Source organism: Tamandua tetradactyla, chromosome 17 (assembly GCF_023851605.1).
Source record: "Tamandua tetradactyla isolate mTamTet1 chromosome 17, mTamTet1.pri, whole genome shotgun sequence".
In the NCBI taxonomy this organism is placed as follows: domain Eukaryota; kingdom Metazoa; phylum Chordata; class Mammalia; order Pilosa; family Myrmecophagidae; genus Tamandua; species Tamandua tetradactyla.
The window spans coordinates 30,725,242-30,743,128 of NC_135343.1; the positions used below are offsets into that span (position 1 = coordinate 30,725,242).

Here is a 17,887-nt window from a genome sequence, read left to right on the forward strand (position 1 = left end):
ATTCATATGTCTATCAACAGTCTTTACAAAGCAAACTAGATCTTTTCTAGCAAATCCTTCACAATTCTTCCAGAATCTTCCCCTTATCCATTTATAAAGTTGCTCCAGCATTTTTTGTTTTTGTTTTTGCATTTCAGCACCGCACTCTTCTGGTAACAAAATCTGTTCTGTTTGCTAAAGCTGCTTGAATGCAATATACCAGAAATAGGTACTTTTAAAATGGGGATTTATTAATTAAAAAACATACAATTCTAAGGCCATGAAAATGTCCCAATTAAGACATCAACAGAACACCTTCTCTGGAGAAAGACTGCTGGTATCTGGGGTTCCTCTGTCAGATAGCAAGCATCTGGCAGCATCTGCTGGTCCTGTGCTCCAGGGATTCATTGTTTTCAGCTCCTGATTCCAGTGGTCTCCTCTCTGAGCTTCTGTGGAACTTCTCTTAGCATATCCAGAGCTTTTCTCTCTCTCAGCTTCTCTGGGGAGCATTTTCTCTAAGCTCTCTCCAAACATCTCTGGGTTTTATCTCTCTAAACTTTCTCAAAACATTTCTGGGCATGTCTCTCTGAGTTCTCTAGGTTTTCTCTATCTTTTATCCTCTCATAAAGGACCCCTCTCATAATGGACTCACCATTTGAATTGGATGAGTCACACCTAAACTGAAATAACCTTATCAAAAGGTTCCACCCACAGGGCAGGCAATGGTGGCAGAGTGGCAGAGTTCTTGCCTGCCATGCCAGAGGCCCAGGTTTAATTCCTGATGCCTGCCCATGTCAAAAAAAAAAAAGTTCCACCCACAATATGTCTGCATCCGTAGGAATGAATTCAAAGAACATGGCCTTTTCTAAGGTACATAGCAACTTCAAATCAGCATACAGACAAAGAAGGACTCTACATATTTATAAAAGGGACAATCCACCCAAAAAGAAATAACAATCATAAATATTTATGCACCTAACCAAGGTGCCCCAAAATATATGGGGCAAACACTAGTAAAGCTGAAGAAAGAAATAGATGTGTCTACAATGCTGAGTTGGAGACTTCAATATACCACTTTCATCAATAAATCTAGAGAGGATCAATAAGGAAATAGAGAACTTGAATAATATGATAAATGAATAGAAATAACAGACATACACAGAACATTGTACCCCTAAATAGCAGGATGTACATTCTTCTCAGGTGCTCAAGGATTACTCCGCAGGAGAGACAACATGTTGGGTCAAAACACAAGTCTCAAGAAATTTTAAAAGATTGAAATGATACAAAGCAATTTCTCTGACCATAATGGAATGAAGCTGAAAAGCAATAACAAGCAGAGAACTGGAAAATCCACAAGCATATTGAGGTCGAACAACATCCTCTTAAACAATCAGTGGGTCAAAAAAGAAATTGCAGGATAAATCAGTAAACATCTGGAGATGAATGAAACAAGAATATGACATATCAAAATTTATGGGAAGCAGGGAAGGCAATACTGTGAGGAAAATTTAGGACCTTAATGCCTACATTAAAAAAGAAGAAAGAGCTAAAATCAAAGACTTAACTGTACACCTGGAGGAACTAGAAAAAGAACAGCAAACTAATCCCAAAAGCAAGCAGAAGGAAAGAAATAATGAAGATTAGAATAGAGATAAATGGAATTGAGAATTAAAAACAATAGAGAGAATTTTTTTAAAAAAGCAAAAATTGGTTCTTTGAGAAGATCAATATAATTGACAAACCATTAGCCAGGCTGATAAAGAAAAAAAAGAGGGAAAATGCAAATACATAAAATCATAAATGAGATAGGGAGGCACTACTACTGACCCCAGAGAAATAAAAAGTATCATAAGAAGATATTATGAACAAATGTATGTCGATAAATTAAACAACTTAGAGGAAATGGACAAATTCCTACAAAATAAAAAGAATACCCTACACTGACTCCAGAAGAAACAGAAGAGTTCAACCGCACAATTAAAAGTAAAGATGAATGGACAAACAAAAGGTGGCATATACATATGATGGAATATTATTCAACTGTAAGAAAGAACAAAGTCCTCATGCATGTGACAACATGGATGAACTTTGAAGACATTATGTTGAGTGAAATAAGCCAGACACAAAAGGACAAAAATTATATGATCTCACTAATATGAATTAATTTTAATGAGAAAACTCATAGAGTTAGAATCTAGAATAAAGATTACCAAGATATAGAATGGGGGTGGAGAATGGGGAGCTGATGCTTAATCTGTACAGAATTTCTCATTATGTTGATTATAAATGTTTGGGAATGGCTAGTGGGGATGGTTGTACATTATCGTGATTGTAATTAACAGTGCTGAACTATGCATGTGAATGTTTTGGGTTGTGTATGTTACTAGAAGGAAAGCTAGAGGATAAAATATGGGACTGAATAACACAGTGAACCCTGTTGTAGACAATGACTGTGGCTAATAGTACAAATATAAGAATGTTCTTTCATGAATTATAACAAATGTACATCACTATTAGGAGGTGTTAATAATAGGGTGGTATATGGGGAAAATACACTTAATGCAAACTATGAACTATAAATTAACAATAATATTTTAATATTCTTTCATCAATTGTCAGCAAAGGTAGTACAGTAAAGCAAAGTGTCAACAATAGGGGGATATAAGGAGACTGTTGTATTTTTATATGACTTGTATGTAAACCTACAACTTCTCTACTTAAAATAATAATAAACATTATGCTAAGTGACATAATAATAATAAACATTATGCTAAGTGAGAGAAATCATACAAAACGTTCTACATATGGTATGATTTCATTTGTATAGAACATAAATATAAATAAAGCTATAGAGAGAATTAAACTGGTGGTTGTGTGGAGCTGGGGAAGGATGGAGGGATTGAGAGAGCACTGCTGGGAGTACGGGGTTTTTCTTTTTGGAAAAATGAAAATGTTCTAAAATCAATTGGGATAATGAACACACAACTCTGTAATTATACTAAAAGTCATTTAGTATACCCTTTCAGTGGATTGTATGGTATATGAATATATCTGAAAAAAACTGCTTTTAAAAAATGTAATGGAGGACTCCAAAATAAAAGTGAACTAATTTCTCTTGTGATATAAGCAAATATTTTTCCATTTGCCTCAGATGTGTTTGATTCATTATCAAAATATTTAGAAACTGGTGTTATTTTGCTGTTCTAACGTTTTTAAATGAGGTTATTTTGCAGCAATGTACAAAGCTTTAACATCAAAGTAACTTATTAATAAATATATACATATACCTGTAATCAATAATTCCTCTAACTAAACCTTCCTAATGAACTTCCTATATGAAAGGAAATTCTTTTTTATCAACTAAAATGAACCAATGGTTACATTTAGAAGTTTTGACAACTTATTTCAATAATCCTGACTATCAAATCTTTCTATTTGAAAACTGTCCATTATGGATATAGCTAAAATTATCTTAATCATTGTATTGGAGAAGGGTGGGTTTTTTCTTAATTAGATAGCTGAGACAAAACAGTTGACCTGAATTACCCAAATTGGAGATCTTTTGGTCGAATTAATTCCATTACTACCAGCCCCCCACTTACTCTTATCATTGTTGTAGGTGATGTACCATGTGGACCAAATTCCATTCCATGAAGGACTGACTTTCCTCACTGTGGAGAAAATTGTCCTTTGACAACTCTCAGCTGTCAGCACTCTCTGAGAATTGCCCTCTGCTGAAGAGTGGGTGGCCTGGCCTATAGTCGCATCCTTTCCCCAGGGCAGCCCTTATCTGATGACTAGTAATGCAGGGGTATGAAGGCCTGATCCCCTTACCCCCAATGGGAAATGACTCTGAACAGCTACCCCAGCTTCAGAGTTTCTTGTGTAATCAGCTAAAGTCTTGATATGCCTACATCACAATCCATCTTCTCCCTCAACCAATCCTACCCATTTCTTTTCACTCAGAGTTGCTGATGCCCAGATAGCTCCCTAATAAATATCCTCCTGATAAACTCTCCCTCTCTCAATCAGTTTGGTGGGAAACCCAACTTGTAAAAATCATTAAGTAATATTTGAATAAATATATGTTCATGATGACTGCTACTATGGTCTAAGAGTAATAGGCACCCACTTATCTACTTTCTGTCTTTCTATATTTGCCAATTCTGGACATTTCGTATAAACTGAATCATACAATATGTGGTCTTTTTTTGATGGACGTCTTTCGCTTAGCATAATGTTTTCAAGATTCATCCACATCATAGTATATATCAGTACTTCGATTCTGATTGCCCAATATTATTCCAATGTATGGACCTACCCCATTTTGTTTATCTATCAATCAGTGGATGGAAATCTGAATTGTTTCTACTTTTTTTTACCATTGTGAATATAATGCTGCTGTGATATTCATAAATAAGATTTTATGTAAAAATTTTGTATTTTCATTTCTCTTAGTTATATCTCTAGTAGTAAAATAGCTAAGTAATAGGGTGTCATGGTTAGGGACATGTGTCAACTTGGCCAAGTTGTGGTACATGTTTATCTGATTGGGCAAGTGCTGGCCTGTCTATTGCAATGAGGACATTTCATAGAATTAGATCATGATCACATCAGCTGTATCCACAGCTGATTGCATTTGTAATCAGCCAAAGGGGAGTGTCTTCTACAATGAGTGATACTTAATCTAATCACGGGAAGCCTTTTAAGGAGGATTCAGAGGAGATAGGTTCCATTCCTGCTTCGGCTGGTGAGCCTCTCCTGTGGAGTTCATCCAGACCCTGCATCGGAGTCGTCGGCTTTACAGCCTGCCCTGTGGATTTTGGACTCTGCATTCCTGTGGTCACATGAGACACTTTTATAAATTTTATATTTGCAAGTGTTCCCTGTTGATTCTGTTTCTCTAGAGAACCCTAACTAATACATAGGGAAACTCTATATTTAACATTTTGAAGAACTTCTGGACTATTTTCCCAAATACCACACCATTTCACATTTTTACCAGCAGTGTAAGAGAGTGCTAATTTCTCCAAGTTCTCCCCAACACCTGTTATGGTACCTCTTTTTAATTATAGTCACCCTAATAGGTGGGAAGTGGTATTTTGTGGTTATGATTTGCATTTCTCTGATGGCTAATGATTATGAGCATCTTTTCATACACTTTTTGGCTATTTATATATCTTCTTTTTCAGCTTGTGTATCCCAGAATGGGACTTTCACCCTACAAATGAGCTTGGGTGAGGGTAATCAGAGCCCCAGTATTTTGGGCCATTCTATGCTTAAGGTACAAGCTCTACCCTGTAAATGGGAGTTGAGAAAGGAAGAGAGCTTGGAACCTTCCAGCCATACTCAGCAGAATTTAGCTTCTGAAATTTTTTAAAGCTGGAGGGGATAAGAAATCCTGGAGAACTGCCCCTCCTCATGAGATACTGTATCCTTTAACTGTAAGCATTTCCCTTCTGAGATGGTATAGATGTCCAAAGAGAAAAAGTGAAGTAGTTCCAACAACATAAGAGAGGACATTTGAACCCATTCTAATGCCATATTTGTGGCATGGCCAGGAGGCTGTTTGGAACCTCGTGGCTTTGCAATATTCACACCTTAAGAACTGCAACTCTGGTAACCCAATCAAAGGGCACATTTGCAAAATGCAGCACAGAGTGGCATTTCTCTTTCCTAAAGATCTATAGCAGCCTAAGTAGAGTTGTATCATTAGCAAACATTCATCCCTAAAGCAGTGGTTTCAACTGGGACATTGGGAAATGCTTGGAGACGTGTTTGGTTGCCACAACTGGGGAGGATGGTACTACTGATATCTACTGGGTCAAAACCAGGGTGTTGCTAAACATCCTACATTGCACAGGATGGCCTCCCATATAAATAGTTACCCATCCCAAAATGTCAAAAGTGCCAAGAAACATTCCACTATCAGGATGTCCAGTAAAACTTTTCAGCAACCAGGTTTGGTTACAATTATTACCCTCTAGAATTATCAGATTCTATGTTCATCATGCTAGATTATGCCATGCTAACAAAAAATTCCAGTGACTTAATATTTAAAAAAAGAAAAAGTTCATTTCTTACGCATGCTACATTCCAACATAGGTTGAAATGCTCCTCGCAGTCATATTGGGACCCAGGTGAGGAAGAGCGTGTTTCAACATAGGTTTCCACACCACTGCAGAGGGGAGGAGGGACAAATCAAGTATTGGCTGGTAAGGCTTCCATAAAGAAGTGGGACATATCATATGCTTTACATTTCGTTGGCCAAAGCAAGTAACATGGTCACTTCTCTCTTCAAAGGAAAAGGAAAGTATATGCCTATTGAGTGCTTAGAAGGAGAACTGGGATTTTTTTTTAACAGTCTTAATAACTATCACAGAGTTAAATATTCATCTGATTATCCTTTTTAGACTTTGTAAGCCCCCAGTACCTTGGAAAATTGGGTGTTGGAGCAAAAAGGGAAATATCGTTTTCCATTATAGCATTTACGCTCTACTCTAGGTAATTAATTGGAAAGAAAATAAGTGATCACATCTGTACCAGTTTGTCCAGCAGTTCATTAAGGTTACATTTTCACACATGCACACACACAGGATAGTGGGGACAGAATAAGCATATGGTCAATTCCACCTGGCTGGGGTAAGGGAAAGCTTAATGTGTTTTGTCATATTTAGTTCAGTCCTAAAACATGAATAAAGTGTTCACCAAGTGAAGCAAATTCTCCCACAAAGGGAGCTTAATAAAAGTAGCAGAAAGTCAGTTTATAATATTCAGGGAACTGCTGGGAAGTACTTACAGGAGAGGGAAGGGTAATGGCATGAGGTGAGACTGAGCCGGTAGGCGGGAAACATCTCACAAGCAAGTCTCATATGGCCACAGTAGACATTTGAACTTTATCCTAATGGCAATGCAGAGCTATTAAAGGGTTTAGATCTAGAAACTGAGTGATAGATTTAGCTTATAGAAAATTTTCTCCAAGAGCTCTGTAGAGGGAGAATTAGAAGGGTTAAAACAAGAGGCAATGAGTTCAATTAGGACATAACTCCCATAGTCCAGGAAAAGGATAATGAGGGCTTGAGAGGGCTCTTCTAGCTCCTTTTCTCCATCTAGCTATAATGTTTGAGGGTACCTCAGTGCCCACTTCGGACTCTCTCCTCTTTTACCCTCCCCCGTAGTGATTCTATCCAGTCTGTGGAGATGGAATACCGGTCATATGCTTATGACTTTCACATTTGTTTTTCTAGCCCCACCCTTCATACTTGAATATCTAACTACTCCATATATCTGCATTAGATGTCGCCTTGCCACCTCAATTTCTTTTTTTTTTATACTTCATAAGTTTATTCTGTCTTAAAGCTGCATAATATTCCATCATATGTATATACCACAGTTTGTTTAGCCACTCGTCTGTTGATGGACATTTTGGCTGTTTCCATCTCTTTGCAATTGTAAATAATGCTGCTATAAACATTGGTGTGCAAGTGTCCATTTATGTCCTTGCCCTCATGTCCTCTGAGTAGATACCTAGCTGGGTCATATGGCAATTTTATATTCAGCTTTTTGAGGAACCGCCAAACTGCCTTCCATAGCAGTTGCACCATTTGACATTCCCACCAGCAGTGGATAAGTGTGCCTCTTTCTCCACATCCTCTCCAGCACTTGTCATTTTCTGTTTTGTTGATAATGGCCATTCTGGTGGGTGTGAGATGATATCTCATTGTGGTTTTGATTTGCATTTCTCTAATGGCCGGGGATGTTGAGCATCTCTTCATGTGCCTTTTGGCCATTTGTATTTCCTCTTCTGAGAAGTGTCTGTTCAAGTCTTTTTCCCATTTTGTAATTGGATTGGCTGTCTTTTTGTTGTTGAGTTGAACAATCTCTTTATAAATTCTGGATAGTAGACCTTTATCTGATATGTCATTTCCAAATATTGTCTCCCATTGTGTAGGCTGTCTTTCTACTTTCTTGATGAAGTTCTTTGATGCACAAAAGTGTTTAATTTTGAGGAGTTCCCATTTATTTATTTGTTTATTTCTTCAGTGCTCTTGCTTTGGGTGTAAGGTCTATAAAACCACCTCCAATTATAAGATTTATAAGATATTTCCCTACATTTTCCTCTAACTGTTTTATGGTCTTAGACTGAATGTTTAGATCTTTGATCCATTTTGAGTTAACTTTTGTATAGGGTATGAGATACGGGTCCTCTTTCATTCTTTTGCATATGGATATCCAGTTCTCTAGGCACCATTTATTGAAGAGACTGTTCTGTCCCAGGTGAGTTGGCTTGACTGCCTTATCAAAGATCAAATGTCTTTTGTGTTAAAAAGAGCCTCCTGAAAATGACCATTTTTAACTCCTAAAGAAATAAGGCAATTATCATTAATAAATGCTTAAGCTATTAGATGGAAGACTATGATGAAATAGATCTTCACAAGAGGTCAAATAACCAAATTTACAATGAAGGGATCAGACTATTACCACCTAACATTTCTATGGCTAAATTTGGGACCCAATTTGAAGTACAGTACAAATATTGAATGCAAATACAATGAAACTTTTGGATATAACTTCTAGATTACAGGAAAACCAGGGAAAGAGGAACAAGTTAAATGATATCAGGAAGAAACAATCAGACAAATCCAGAGTGCAAAATATACCATAGGAGAACCTTTCCAATTTCTTCAAAAAATGACACCTGAAATTGTAAAAGTGGGTGAGATGGGACCTGTTCCTGTTTAAAAGGGACTTAAGGAGACATTGTTCTCAAGAGCACTATGAAACCTTGCATGAATCCCAACTTGAACAAATTGTACAAGCATATGCAGAAGCTCTGAGTAAGAGATTTCTGGACTGGTAGAGGCTTGAAAAGGCTGCAAACATCCATGAAGGAAAAAATAAAATACTTAATATATAACGTTAAAATGCAGTTTCCTGTAAAATCTTCATGAGGAGATGATAATAAGCTAAGAGTTCTCAACTCAGGGCAGTTTTGCCCCCCAGAAGGGCAATGTCTAGAGTTGTTTCAATTGTCACAACTGGCAGAAGGATGGTACTGGCATCTAGTGGGTAGAGGCCAGAGATGTTGCTAAACGTCTGCAATGCACGAAACAGCCTCCCACAACCAAGACTTATCAGACCCAAAATGTCAGTGTGAAAGATTAAGAAACACCACCACAAGCAACCAAACACAAGCACAAAGAAAGTAGAGACCAGGACTGGTTTATTACACCGTACTTGGCACAGCTTCTATCATGTGGCAAGTGTGCAAATATTTTATTACATCTTTTAGATTGTGTGCCCCAGATATTTGGAAATCAGGGAGAGGAAGCAAAGCGAGAAATGCTGTTCTTTTTCTTTGCAGATAAAACCCAGAAGTCAGAGCTTAGAAGGATTTATAAATGTATGTTATTAACATATAGCTGGTAATAGAAACTTTGGGAACGAATGAGAGCTTCTGTAGCAGTGGTTCTCAAACCTCACTATGCAACAGAATCACTGGCAGGTTTAAAAAATACAGATGCTTGGTCCATCCCGGAGATTCTGATGTAAATGTCTGGGAGTGGGGGGTGTAATAGGTATTAGGCTTTTTTAAAACGCCCCATATTATTTTAATGTGCAGCCAGGATTGGAAATCTAAGATTTTATTTTTTTTTCTGGAGATGAATATGCTGCATTTGTTGCTTAGCCCAGGCAGTTGGCTATAGTTTTAACAGTTTTCTGCGTTTGCTAAAGCAAACAAGAACCCACGGTTGGTCCCACTTGGTAAAATAAAAGGCCAGAAAGTTCATGGCACAATGTAAAGGAAAGAATTTAAAGACTTCGGGAGATAAGAAAGTAGATTAAATGGATCATGTGTCTCACCCCTATATCCTGCCAGGGCCCTGAATACTCCTCTCATTTGCCAATAAAAATAGAGCAGAAAGGGAAATATCCAAATATTTAAAAGGGCCCTGCTGGCTCTTTTTTCTGGGCTGGGAATGCTTGTGCAAGGAGCTACAACAAAAGTGGTATTCCTGCTCTCAGCGGGGCTGTGAGAAGCCAGCTGAGCCCTGGCCCAGGTGACGGCTGTTAACAGTCTGAAGCAAAGTGGGTATTGTTTTAATAGCCAGATGCTACACCTGGGGAGCAAGGAGCAGCTTCAGTAGCAGAAATCTCTGGCTGTGATTAATTAATCATGGGGTATCCAGGAACGAAACAGACAGACAGCCAATTAAGGTGTGTCTTGATTTATTTAACCAAAGCTATTATAGGTCAGGTGAACAGAGGCCTTACTAGAGCCAGTATGCTAGAGAATTTGGGGTTCACAGACCCAGTATCCCCCAGTGAAAGGGAGGCTAGTACGTCTGAGGAAAGATCCTACTGTAACACTACATGGCATACCGTCAGCCTTCTGCCATGTCTTTCCTAAAGGGGCTGGCGAGTATTGACCTAAATACTCGTACACTGAGGCAAGGGAAATACTTCAACTCAGGAAATATTTGAAGTTGTCGTTGATTCCTGGGTACCTGTAATTCCACTGTAGTCAGCTGGTCAGAGTTGGGGATTATTAAGTGGCCCAGGTGATAAACGGAATTTTTAACCTGCATTTATTTCATGGTAGACCCAGTTGGATCCCCAAATCCATCTTGGGATCTTTTTCTCAGATCCTGAGTGAATTGTTGGAATGGGTAATTAAGGAAACTGGCAGAATCCCTACATAATGTCCCTGATTTATGAAGTTAGGCTATTATTTTAGGAGGTGCCATGTGAAGACCATTTGGCACTCTCCTTCCATGCCAAAATAGGAATGGTGTTTGTGTTTTCTAGGTGCTAAAAGAAATACCATAAAATGAGTTCGCTTAACAACAGGAATTTACTGGCTCACAGTTTTAGAGACTAGAAGGCTTGCTTTTTCCCGGGGTGGGTGTCTTCTGGCCGGCCAGCAATCTTTGGGGTTCCCTGGCTTTGTTGCCATATGACAATGCATATGGCAGTGTTTTCTGTTTTCTCGTCCAGGTTCCATTGACTTCCAGCTTCTGGGTGTTCCCTATGGTTATCTCTCTCTCACTCTCTCTGTCTGAATTTCATTCTGCTTATAAAGGACTCCAGCAATCTGCTTTAAAGCCCAACCTGATTCAATTGGGCCACACTTTAACTGAAGTACCATCTTGAAGAGATCTTACTTACAATGGTTCATACTCACCAGAATGAGGACCAAGACCAAGAATATGTCCAAGCTGGGTACACAATTCAACCCAGCACAAACAGGAACACCGCGACATGGAGATGTTGCAGAGGTTAGCATCTCCTGCAAGATGCAGCTTTGGTGATTAATTGAATAGGCTGGTTTGGTGCTTGCAATCTGATTGGTCTTGGAGAATGACAGTGGAATACATGGGGAAAATCAGTTAAGACTCCAATTGTTGCTGCTATTGCAGTTTTGTTCTTCATATTAGAGTAAATTAATGTAGTTCATAATACAACGCTATAGGTTATTGATCTCGCCAAAACATATTTTTTTCTATGTTGGTTTATAGGTATCACCAGAAGTGTGACTTTATTGACAGTGATACCAGTACATTTTTATTGTCATGCCTCAGAAATATGTCAACTCTCTGGCTTTTTATGCTACAGTCCAGTTGCTGAGACTCTGCTCATCCAACCATCACAGAGGGCATCACTTTGATCTAATATACACATAATATCACACTAATAGCACATGAAGGTCAGAAGGTAGGGAGGATACTAGATGCCTTGTAAATCATATGTGCCACAGTCAAATTCTGTGAAAATAAAGAGCTCTGATATGGCAGTAAAGAGCCTGGGTGTTTGAGGATCTGTGACATTCCAAGCTAATCCTTTCAAAATAGGTATCTAAATTTGGGATGCAACACATCCCAACATATTTCTATGTCTTCCTTTGACCTTTAACAAGATGACCCCAAATTTATTCATCTATGTGTGAAAGTCCATGATAAAAAAAGCTTAACACCTGGTTCAGGGTTTCAGTGAAAATAACTCTGCCGCTTGGTCCTTTTGACCTGACAGTCTCATGATGCCTGAACCTTTTGTAGCAGACTGGAATGCTGAATGGAGACTTGCTAACTCCAGACAGAAGAATCACAGAGAAGGACCCCCAAGTCTGGACAAAGGTCATGCCCTCTTCAATAGCTAATTTTTTTGTGGAGAAGTTTCTGACTTCATGCTAGCTCTGGAGGTGACGGTCTGACAATGGGAGTCCATTTGGCTCATGCTGAAGGTAATGAATTGTGTGTCATCCAAATCAACCCAGAGAGTTTGTTGTGCCCAGTAACACTGGATTATCAAGTGGGAGTTGAGTATATAGCAGAGAATTGAATTGGTCTGACATCCCTAGATGGCCAAAGTGCCACACTTGCCTCAATTCACATCTATAGCCTAGAGGGAGTTTCCCACGAGCAGCTGACTGAATATTTGAAAATCTGAGCCCGATTTAAGGATGACACCACACAATATGCCTATACCAAACTGAAGAAGACTGCTGACTCTTAGGAAAATGAAGAATGGAAATTTCTTTAGTGGGCAAAACTTGTGCTTTATATCTTAGCCATTTTTCATGGAAAAAGAGCTGGCCTGAGGGCAGGATATATACTGATTTCTGAGCAGGGGCTAATAGGATGGATTATTAGGATTTAGAAGAAACAAGATTGCAGGGTTGATAAGAAGCAAGCTTACAGAATGGGTATGTGTGTGGTATGTATCTTTTAAGTACTTCCAGAGCCTGGAAATGTTTGTGCCTCAATCAAAAACTTACCAGAAGACCCCTATAACAGAAGAGGCTCTAAATAATCAAGTAAACTGAGTCAACCTCCAGCTCAGTATTTGAAAAATGACCTCATCAACAGAATGGTTTGGGGTAGGATATCTGAGAAGACAAATATAAGGGAGAAAATGGAAAGAGAGAGAGACAAAATTGCAAAAGACAGGAGATATGTAGAACCTTTGCTAAATAACAAAAGCCAGATGAAGCCAGAGATGATAGAGTTGTAGTTCCACGTGTATATTTATGAGTTTTTCTTCAACATTCTGAATTTAAGAACAGAAAAGCTGAATAGATGCAAATTTGAGGGTTTGAAAGAAGTGGTAACAAGAAGCAGAGTTTGAGGGGCAAGTTGTATAGGGAATGGGGGAAATCATTATTGTCCCTGAAGAAATTTTCCATTTTCCAAAATTGGTGACTTTAAAAAAACACAAAACACTTGAACAGAAAAAATAGTTTCACATGAAAGTTGTTAAGATTTTGATGAAAAGACATGAGAACAAGCTGTGTGAGAGTAAGACTGCGAGTCACATTAGAAAGACAATCAAGTTTGTTCACTTTTTAATGAGTTCACTTCACTAGTGAACAAAATATGCCTTGGTTATAAAGCTTGTTCCTCAGATGTCTGGAATTGGCTAGGCTTGGAGACAGTGAAGCAAGATGGATGCATCTAAAGCATTGAACGCTCCGGCCACAGAGTGGTTACATTCCATAGTCTAGGCTGAAAAGGCAAAGAAGTGATAGGTGATGGGCTAAAAGAAAAGGAATTTAAAGGTTAGAGGGGTGGATGAGTCAAAAAGTGGCATTCTCTTGCAACCCACCTCTGCACTAGCCATTAGTATTTTTTCAACCCATTTTGTAATTGCTCCTTTCAGTGTCTTTGCCCTTCTCTTCTGATTGGTACTCTCTGCCCCTATCTGTCCATTACACCACAACTTTTTCAAAACCTTGACCAGAAATCTTCACCAAAAAGTGTTTCTCTTTTAGATCTACCATGAATACATCTTGGTCTTAATCCGCCCTTAATCTACACTTTAACTTTGTAGTATGTAAGATTACTGAATTACAGAAATTTGCATTGCTGATGTTTCTCTAAAGCTGTTTTTTTTTTCACTTGTTTCATGAGCTTTTATTCTGTTTCCATACCCAAACTAAAAATTGGTAACAAATACTCTATCGTCTCTTTTGTACTCTGACAAGGTGCAGTCACCAATTTGCTTGCTGTTAAAAAAGTGATGCTAAAGTTTCGATTATGATGATAAACGCATAACTATAAGATGATATTGTGAACCATTGACTGTACACTTTGGATGATTACATGGTGTGTGAATATATAATATATATCAATACAAAAATTTTTTTAAATGCTAAAAAATGAGATGAAAATTAAGTTTGAATTTTAATTTTGTTTTTCTTTTTTTGAAAACATGAACTGAATCATACTGCTATGTCATTTTTGTCAGGAGAAAAAGACAGTAAATTTTAAAACCTGGAAGTACTGGAGCCAATAAAATACGCTTCTAGAATGCTTTAATTTAATTTGAGATTCAGTGGGAGAGCATGAAAAATATATAAGATTATACCAGAGAAGGAGTAATAGTAATCATTTTTTAGAGGAGACTTCATCTATAATTGAAAATTGCCTGGAAAAATACTGAAATTGTTAATGAAGAGCATTAAATTAATCTATGGAGTTGATGGGATAGTTTTTACATCATAAATTGTTATATTCTTTTAATACTGGCAGTATTAACCAACATAGTACTAGCACTTTTCACAGGTCCTCTGACTAACTTTGAACATTTGAGTTCAAATAGATTTCATTTTGACAAATGCTGCTTTGAAATATCACAGAAAATATTTTCCCTGGAAAAACACTTCACTCCATTTGTAAAAGATTTTGGCAGGGCTTGATAAATTCTATTTTTTAAATAACACTCAGAAAACATGCTATGTGCTTTAGGTTTATGCATCTTATGGGATGTGTCAAAGATTCTGAGCCCTACATTTAAAAAGACTTGTTCTACAGTAACACATACAAATCTGCAAATGATATAACATTCTTGGAACTGGTCCGTTCTAACCAGATCCAAATAAGATCATTTAAGTAATAATTTTTAAAAGAGATTATTTAACATGATTTACATGGCCAGTTACACTGTGGAACGATTACTCATTTGTGCTGGGTTGCATAGAGAAGACTGAATTGATAAGAAGATTGGGCAAGACAAATGAGTCTTCTGACCTCTTTGTGCTTTAAGTCTATAAATAAGTGGGGCAAAGCATCAGGCTGGGAATTTTGAGACTCAGGTTAAGCCATGATCTTTCTTACAAAGAAATACAAATGTAAACGTGAAATATGTATGTGGAATATCAGTTGATTTTTACAACATGGTTTGGTACTTACTGTGGGATATTTTTATCATAGCCAATTTTAAAATGAGATTCACAGAGCCCTATAAATATAGGCCCTTGACAAAGCTTAGAAACATTTTCATTATTTGGCTTCTATTAAAACTGACTTTTAAAATCAAATTTAGGTATTTTAGGGTGTTAAGTTTTAAGTCTAGAAATTCTGATTAATTGCTTCAGATTGCTCTTTTATGTTATTAGTATAGACCTTGTTTGTTTTTATGTAACCTTTAACAATATATACCAAGGAGCATTTCTGATCTCACTAGCCATCGATACTCTTTAACTGCTGTGTCTTTGGTTTTGCTAGAGCAATCTATATCTATACTTAAGGTTAATTTCTGTTACATGTGGTTGTTAGACATGAAGTCTGATGAGATGATTTGGTGAAGCACAATTTCATTATAGTAAATATTTTTGTTTGTTTTGTTTTCATAGGCAGGCACCGGGAATTGAACCTGGGTGTTCTGCATGGCAGGTGAGAGCTCTGCCTATTGAGCGGCCGTCATACCACCCTATAGTAACTTTTAAGTATAAAACTTGAAGTATGCTGGGGGGATCTCAAGTCTGGGCGCTCCCAGCCTTTGTGGTAAGGACCACGTTACAGCCAAACATGCAGCTTACAAGTACACAGGGGTTGGGAAAACTACACTAGGCGATGGACTTGCATCAAGATCAGAACTGAAATATATTGATGTGGGTGATTTAGCTAAAGAAGTCTGATCACCAGATATCATGGAGGGGAGGCTGGCAAGATGACTTCTTCCAAGAACATGCCGAAAGAGGCACAGATGCTGGCACACATCCTGAAGGGTATGGCAATTGCTGAACATGAGCCAAGAGTTATAAATCAGATGTTAGAGTTTGCCTTCCAATATGTGACCACAATTTTGGATGATGCAAAAATTTATTCAAGCCATGTTAACAAAGCTACTGTTGATGCAGATGATGTGCGATTGGTAGACCGGTGCTGTGCTGACCAACCTTTTATCTCTCCTTCCCGGAGAGACTTTTTAATTAGATATTGCAAGGCAAAGAAATCAACCCCCTTTGCCATTGGTCAAGCCATATTCAAGTCCTAGAGTGCTACCTGGTAGATACTGCTTAACTTCTCCTAACTATAAACGTAAGTCTTTACAAAAAAAGGGATATACTCCTGCAGGAAGAATAACAGTTCTCTGGGTTAAGTGTGGGTTCAGTTACCAGCACACCTAGTAGTCCCACACTAGGCTCACCAACCCCATAAACTAAGTCTGTTTCAACTAAAGTAGGGGCTCCAGTGTCCCTCACAGGTTGAAGGTTTACAGTGCAGATGCTCACATCACAGTCTCCAGCTCTCAAATTGTCCATTCCTGCAACATTAGCAGTTCAGAATGTTCTGATTATATCCATTGTTAATTGGGTCCAAAAACATAATTGCCACTAACATGGTGTTAACACAAAATACTGCCAATGAATCAAAGACATTGAAAAGAAAATATGAAGATGATGGTGACAATGACATGATGATAATGACTGTGATAATTTGTCATCTAGCCTTGATACGTGTAACATGCATACCTGGTCTTGAATCCATTGTACCTAAGTTAAACATGCATGCTGGATCTTTTGAAGTTGTGTCTTAGAAAATGTAGTTAGTATTTAATGAGCAAATATGGTTACCGTAATTTTTAACTGAGATATTGGATTTTCTTTAAGAAGATTAATAGTGGTGCTCAACAGCTTTAAAAGTGTAAAAAAATAAAGTTTTCATTCATCAAAAAAAAACTTTAGGGAAGTAGATGATATCAGATCATAAAAATGTGATATGTTAAGATATGGTAGGTAGTGTCTGATTTCCCATGTAAAAGTCATTCTTAATCCTTTATTAATTAATATATCATGAAAGTAACTATATTATAAATGTTTGTTATGGTTGGGAACATGTACTTTTTTTCTATCCCCTAGAACAACTAAAACCATGTTGTGCAATATTAAAGAATTAAGGAATTAACTGTGAAATGATTTTATGAATGAATATTACAGGTTTCTAAACTATATGAATAGGATTATGAGAGCCACTCCATAATGTATAAAACATGATGAGGCACTTTTACCCAGAGGTGCTCTATTTATGCCCACCAAGGAACTGCTTGTTAACATTTCTCAAGTTCCACAAGAAAACTCTACTACTTCTAGAAATGGAAAACTCATTAAGTTGAATGTATATAATTTATGTTTAATGCATTTCTACCAGGTTCACGTGAAATTCATAGCCCTAAAACAGCTCATTTCGGATTATCACTGAAGTTGTGCAATGGCCTAGTTAGGGAGTTAGCAAAAGTAGTTCTCTAACTAGCCTCCTCACTGATCCCTGCTTCCTCCCTTGCCCCACTACATACCAACACAGAAGCTACAGAAGCTAATAAGATCTTTTTTTTTTTTTTTGCAGTCTCCATCAATTGAACCTGGATCTCCAGCATGGCAGGCAAGAATTCTGCCTGTTGAGCCACCACTGCTCTGCCCTAATAAGATCCTTTTTAAACAGAAGCCAGATCATATCACTGTGCTGCTCAAATTCCTCCTTAAGCTCCGCCTTTCAATCAAAGTCCTTACAATAACCTACAAGGCCTATGGGATCACCTCCCTGAATCCATCCCTATACTATTATCCTCCCTCAATGGACCAACCACATTTCTCTCCTTGCTGTACTTTGAACACACCAGGCATGCT

The 17,887-nt window shown here is 37.7% G+C and overlaps 1 pseudogene; it reads left to right on the plus strand.

Annotated features, from left to right (window-relative positions):
- Positions 1–11,244: 11,244 nt before the first annotated feature.
- Positions 11,245–16,745, plus strand: LOC143661126 (transcription initiation factor TFIID subunit 9-like; annotated as a pseudogene).
- The last annotated feature ends 1,142 nt before the right edge of the window (positions 16,746–17,887 follow it).